Below are 6,934 nucleotides of genomic sequence, written 5' to 3'. Positions count from 1 at the left end.
GGCTAAAGCCTATCGCTTCTATCTCTACAACATTGCCAAAATTCACCCCTTCCTCTCTGAACACACTACCTGCAATCTTGTCCACACTCTCATAACCCCATGCTTAGATTACTACAATTTACTTCTAACAGGGCTCCCTACTGAACTGCCTCTCCCTCCTGCAATTGGTGCAAAACTCAGCTGTATGGCTTATCTTCTACCAACTTTGCAACACTCACATTATCCTTCTCTTCAAATCACTTTACTGGTTCCCTATAAGCCTCCACATACAGTTTAAATTTCTATTACTGTGTGATAGAGTCAGGGATTCTCCCTAAATGGTGCTATTCTATCAATGGACAGCAGAGGTAGCGCTAACTGCCCAGAAAAGAGCCTGCTGAGTCAGAAGGGGCAGGACCCAGGCAGCAAGGAGTATACCCGCCCCAGAGGAGAATCATTCAGGGAGGTCCCTGTGGAAGAGAGATTTCCCTGAGTAGAGAAAGCTCAGAATTGAATTATTTCCCTAACTGTGGCTGCATTCAAGCCCTGGGGAGGACTCGAGTGAGAAAGCTAGTCGAGAACTCATCCAGGAAAACACTAAAGAGGTGAGCTTCTTGTCCAAGACCTCTGTAAATTGTACCTGCATGTTTAAAGGTGACTGTCCTGTGTTTGGGGTGTGGCAGCTGAGCTGAAGCCAGTTGAGACTTTTGTTGCAGAAAAGGGGTTTCTTTCTCCTAAATGTTCTTCTGTTTGGACTGTTTAACAAGTAAAGTAGGAACCAAACTTATGGTGCTTTAAGCCTGTGAGTGAACAAGCTCAGCAGAGAAAAGAAATAAAAGTTTTCCTTATACAGACTTTCCACACGTTGGTGCTGTTTGTGAAAGGTCTTGATACTGCGCTATTTCCAGAGCAGTAGTGTCCGCACGAGATTCAAGAGTCTCAATTCTTAATTGAAAGGCTGATAATGTATTAATTGTGGCCAGGTCTACTTTGAGTTCTTTTGTGGTTTCGAAGTGTTTGGTGGTTAGATCTCGGAGAGCCTGAAGCTCCTCCAGCATGATATTATTGGAGTTAGCAGCCTTTTTCTCAGGTGCCATTTTCTCCAGCGTTGGAGGGTCTAGTTTGGTTCTTTTTAAACCTGTCGCTGAACCAGTAGAGATGTCCATTTTAGATGGTTTAGAAGCTGACTTCTTCCCCTTGAAGATTATGTGTAAAAAGTTCTGTTTTGACGAAAAACACAAGCCTGAAAATTGATATTCTCTGCAATGGAGGAAGAGTGCTAAGCTCAGGCGTCCATATTGACTGTGGCTCAGACATACCCCCAATGTTGTTTGTGAAAGAATGGTTGCAGAGGGAGAAAACCTAGCTCAGCGGTCTCAAACACGCGGGCCGCGGGCCACATGTGGCTCTCCAGGTGCTATTTGCGGCCCCCGGTCTGGACGCGATCAACACAGCATTTTGGAGCAGCAGCATGTCTGGCCGGCTCAGTCAAACGTTCCGTTCAAAGCCGCGGGTTGGCGGTTCCTCGCGCTATCCACTCCTGCATCAGAAGCCTCTCTGATGTCACAACATCAGAGAGGCTTCAGACGTAGGCGCGGATCTCGCAAGGAGCCGCCACCAGTGGCTTTGAATGGAACGTTCGACTGAGCTGGCCAGACATGCTGCTGCTCCACAAGGAAGAGAATGGAAGGGGAAGGGAAAGAGAAATGCTTCTGCTACATAGGAAAGGGGGATCCTAGGGAAATGCTGCTGCTGCTATACAGGGAAAGGGAAAGAGAAATGCCTCTCCTGCACAAGAAAGGGGGAAGGGAAATGCTGCTTCTTTTGCTGCTGCACCCAATTGGGGAAAGAGAGGCCAAGGAACAAGAGAAGCCAAGTTCATGAGAGGGAGGGAAGGAGATATCAGACCATGGAGGGGGAGGGAAAGATGCCAGGGCATGGGGAAGGGAAGGAGACAGATGCCAGACCAGTGGAAAGGAAGGAAGGAAGGAAAGAGATGCCAGACCATGGAAATAGGATGGAAGAAGAGAGAGATAGGAAGGGAAGGGAAGACATGGAAACGTAGATTTTGAAAAGAAAGCTGAAAAATTGAACATTAAGTTAATGCCAAAGATGGATGCAAGGCAGAAAGTGAAGACAGAGAGAAAAACAGTCAAAGGACAAGAAGGCCCTTGAAACATAATTGAAAGCACAGAAAAATAAAGTCACCAGGTAGGGAAAATGATCTTATTTTCAATATAGTGATTGAAATGTGCCAGTTTTGAGAAAAAAAAGATATTAAACTTTAAATGTGAGGGCTGCAGAAAAAAATAGAGTACTTGGAGGGCTGCAGAAAAAATAGTTAATGTCTTATTAAAGAAATGACAATTTTGCATAAGGTAAAACTCTTTATAGTTTATATATCTTTCCTTTTAACTGTTAAAGGAAAGTTTTATAAACTATAAAGAGTTTTACCTCACGCAAAATTGTCATTTCTTTAATAAGACATTAACTATTTTTTCTGCGGCCCTCCAAGTACCTACAAATCCAAAATGTGGCCCCGCAAAGGGTTTGAGTTTGAGACCACTGACCTAGCTGGACGTTGAGCTGAAATCTAAAACAGAGGAACTTTTATCTCTGACCAGAGAAAAAGAAGATGAAAATTTGTGAATTAAAATGTAGTCTGAGCAACAAGGAAGAGGAGATCACTCGAATAAGGGAGCAAGTAACCAGACTGACATTGTTGAATGACTTTGCAGAAGGAGGCAGATGACTTGCTTACTCCAATGAAACAAAAGAACAGAAGCAAAGTTCCAGGACAAACTGACTACAGTGGTGCCTCACACAACGAACTTAATCCGTTCCAGGAGCAAGTTTGTTATGTGAAACGTTCGTTGTGTGAAACGCGTTTTCCCATAAGAATACATTTAAAACAAAATAATTCGTTCTGCAGCCCTGTTTTCCCATAAGAATACATTTAAAAGAAAATAATTCGTTCTGCAGCCCTACATTTCCCTCCCTCCACCTCACCTTGTATGCGGAGTCTGCCGGCCCTCTCCCTCACCCAGCCGCACGCTTCCAGAAAGCTGTGCACGCGCAGCTGCTGGAGTTGGTCAATGTTCTACTCTCCTGCAACTTCCGGTTTCCGGTTGCGTCAGAGGAGAAGATTGAGCAACAGAGCATGCGCGCGTGCGCTGCTCCCTGAAAGCGTGCGGCTGGCCGAGAAAGAGGGCCGGAGAACTCGGCATCCAGGGTAAGGTGGAGGGAGATGATGGAACAGTATTTCATGGTACAGTATTACTATTTGTTAAAAAGGAAATAATCTTTTGATGTTTTCTGGATTTTTTTTCGTTAGCTTAAACATGGCTTAACTTGCTGTAAATGGGTCAGGTCTCGTAAGATAGGACCAGAGAATCGGGTCTGGGTAAAACCAGGATTTGCAGGATCTCCAGGATCCTCATGGACTTGTATTGAGATCCTGGTAATATTGCAGGATTTCACGAATTTTCCAGGACCCTGGTCCACCTTAACAGCAGACCTCCTCTTTTTTTGATTGCCACAGCTGCTGCTCTGCATTTACTGGAGTCCCCTACACGCCGTCTTCTCCTTCTCTGCATGGGTGCTGCTGTTCCCGGCTTCGGCGAGAGTAGTTCCGCCCCCCCCCCCCCGGGCCCCTCGGGCGACTTCGTTGTGTGAAACGAAGTCCGTTGTACGAATCAAGACCTGAAGTTCGTTATGCGCAGCGTTCGCTGTACGAGGCGTCCGTTATGCGAGGCACCACTGTATTTACATCAACCTTTCTAACCTCTACAAGAGTGCAGCAGACGACTCTAAGGTTAGGAATGTAGAGTTGACCAAGGCTGTTAATGAACTGCACAAAGTTCTGGAAGAGGCTAGAGAAACCAACCAGACACAGATGACCGAGATGGAAGTGTCTAAAAATAAAGTAGTGAAGGAGTTGGAAGAAGAAGTTGGCAACCTCACAGAAAGAAATAACATGGTATTTCAGCAACTGTTGGAGGCACAGTGCCAGTTCAAAACTCTGAACCAACAGTTTAATCAAATGAAAGGGCAACTACACCAGGAGTTGCTACAAGTTAAAAGTGATTGAAAGTTGCTTCAGCCTAAGAGGCATCAAAAGTCACTTTGGAAAAGGAGGTTGATGAGCTGAACCAGAGGCTTTGGAGAGCAGAGCAGGATTTACAGGCAATCCAGCCCAGGGAAACTAATTGGAAGAAAACTACTGAGGAATTAAAAAAGGAAAGCGATGCTCTCAACTGTCAATATGAACAAAAATTGAGGGAGATGAGTCAACTAGAAGAAGAGTTTAAGGAGACCTTTCATGTTCTAAAAGAGAGCCAAAAGGTTACAAAAGAAATGGAAAATAAGATTATTGCTCTGGAATCTGATTTAAAGGCAGCTCAGGAGAGGCTTCAAAGAAAGAGTATTTGGGAGCAACCGATGCAGAGAGATGTCCCGAGAATGGAAGAGGACCAAGTCTAAGGCCCAGAGAAAAAGCTTCATGATTCTCTGGTAGGGCTAAGCTGTTTTAACTAAGGGGAAGTTTCATAAATAGATAATTTTCATAAATAGATAGTCTTTATAAATTTTCATAAATAAATAGTCATTATTTCTAGTTGAACATCTATTTGATAGTCACTTTAATTGATAGATGTCCAGATGTGACGTCACTGGGGTGGGAGTGATTTAGTCCCGAGTTAGAACGCAGTGGCCATCTTTTGGAGAGCCTACGGCTGTAAGAGTGAGTTGAAATAATAGGTGAGTGTTGTCCCTGTTGGTGCGAGTACGGGGCAGGGATTGCATGGGTTTAATATTAAACTAATTCTCCGTTTTTGCATTTTTACTTTTCAGCCTCCCCACTGCCTTGAAAAAGAGCACGAAACGCGTTGGCTGGGGACGTGGCCCTTCTACTTCTTGAGCATCATTGGGTGTCTATATCACATAGAATCGCATTTAAAATTCTGACTGAGGTACATAAAGTCCATTACTCAGAAGTTCCTTTGTATCTGTAATATAGCCCTGTATAAGACTCTGGTGAGACCTCATTTAGAATATTGTATACAATTCTGGAGACACACCTTGAAAAAGATATAAACAGAATGGAGTCAGTCCAGAGGACAGCTATTAAATGGTCAGTGGTCTTTGTCATAAAGCATATGGACACAGACTTAAAGATCTCAATATGTATACTTTGGAGAAAAGGCGGGAGAAGGCAGATATGATAGATGTTTAAATACCTCCATAGCATAAATGCTCAGGAGGTGAGTTTCAGTTGAAAAGATGAAGGTGAAAAGAGACAGACTCAGAAGTAACCTCGGAAAATACTTTGAGTCTTGCAAGGCTGCCCCATGAAGTCTTGGCAGCCTTTTTGACATCTTTGGACTGCCGGCGCACTAGCAGTGTCAGAGGCAGGAAAACGTTGGGGCTCATTCCTGCTCCCAAAGAAGCCATTAGACCACTAGGGATGATAAGGTACGGCACAGGGGGCATCAAGGTTGAATCAAGGGGGACAAGGGAGGCAGGAGAGACAGATGGCAGGGGGAAGAAATGGCTGGCCAGATGGCAGGGAGGGATGGCAGGCAGAGCAGAGGAAGGGGGATAGGGGTGCAGCAATGGGTGGGCCTGGCAACCCAATCCGCGCATGCACCTGCCCACCCACAGAGAACTTTGGTTAAGTAGGCTGGGTCCTACGGTCCTCTTCACTTTCGCTGACCATCTTCAAAGGGTTAGAGTCCGCGGCAGCCATTGCTACAAGCTGCCTGCTGGTAACCCGGAAGCCTCTCCTCTATCGCTGTTATAATTTCTTATTTCTGCCTGGGCAAGATGCAGCAGAGAATATTTCTTCTGACTGCCTTAGCACTAACTAGATAGTGCCTCGGGGGTCCTGAATTGGGGCTTGGGCAAAGCTGAAGGTTATCTTGTCAGCAAGGCAATAAATAGAAATAAAACAAAACACAGAAAAGAAAATTAGATGTTTTCTTTTTTATTAGGCTGATGTAATACATTTTTTGATTAGCTTTCAAAGGCAACACCTTCTTCTTCAAAGGGTGTTGCCTTCAAAAGCTAATCAAAAAATGTATTACGTTAGTTCAATAAAAAAGAGAGCTCTGCAGAGTAGTGATACTGTAACTCCTAATGAATTACTATAGCCATCCTAAACTATTTATTTCCTGCTGCAGAGACTAACTGGAATACTCACTTGGAATCCATATAGGGGGACAGTAGGCCTAATTGGACAAAGTGGCAGGCAGCACCTCTCCTTCTCCTTCCTATCTCCAACTGAATTCAAAATATGGACAGATTTAACCTGCATTAGAGATAGGTACTGGTATCGTATTGGTATTGCTTTCACATTATATTTCGTTAACAGATTTAACCTTTGTCATCTCCAGTTTCCCTTCTACACTTCAACTGACTATTAGTCATATGATCAGGGGCACACTGCAGTCAATGAGGAAATGTCAAGTTGAAGCATCGATGTAGAGAAGGGCTTCAAGTGTTCAAAAGCCATAGTTCAACAATGTTCTGGCTGTATCATGATGCCAGACACAATGTTGTGAGGTGACTGCACAAAGGGCAAGGTAGGTACCATATCTCCAAAGAACAAGAACTCAAGATTCCATATGCTTATATTAGATAGCAAGCAATCATTACTGTATAATTAATTGTATCTTGATGCCTTATTGTTCAGTCCCTGTTTCTGAGGGAGTGGTATGAATAGTCGTAGGATTTTTCAAGGAGTGAGAGTCTTCCTATTAGGGTTCCTTTTACTAAACAGCGGTAGAGGTTTATACCGTGGGCTGGTGAGGTAAGTGCGTCGCCGCTCACAGGATTTCTATGAGCATCGGAGCACTTACCTCACTGGCCCACGGTAAAACCCAGCGTATGTTTGAACTGTTCTTGCATATTTTGTATCAGGAGCTACAGACTATTGTTGAGGGTCAATACATCTATC

General features: G+C 44.2%; 1 long non-coding RNA gene across 1 annotated transcript; it reads left to right on the top strand.

Annotated features, from left to right (window-relative positions):
• The first annotated feature begins 483 nt into the window (after positions 1-483).
• On the top strand, positions 484-6,538 carry LOC117357068. Its single transcript, XR_004538761.1, has 3 exons — positions 484-584; positions 4,831-4,949; positions 6,372-6,538. It is a non-coding gene; the product is annotated as an uncharacterized LOC117357068 (long non-coding RNA).
• Positions 6,539-6,934: the final 396 nt, after the last annotated feature.

This window comes from Geotrypetes seraphini, chromosome 3, assembly GCF_902459505.1.
Source record: "Geotrypetes seraphini chromosome 3, aGeoSer1.1, whole genome shotgun sequence".
Lineage (NCBI taxonomy): Eukaryota > Metazoa > Chordata > Amphibia > Gymnophiona > Dermophiidae > Geotrypetes > Geotrypetes seraphini.
Note: the sequence above shows the minus strand (reverse complement) of the source record. Positions and strands in the feature narration are given on the sequence as shown.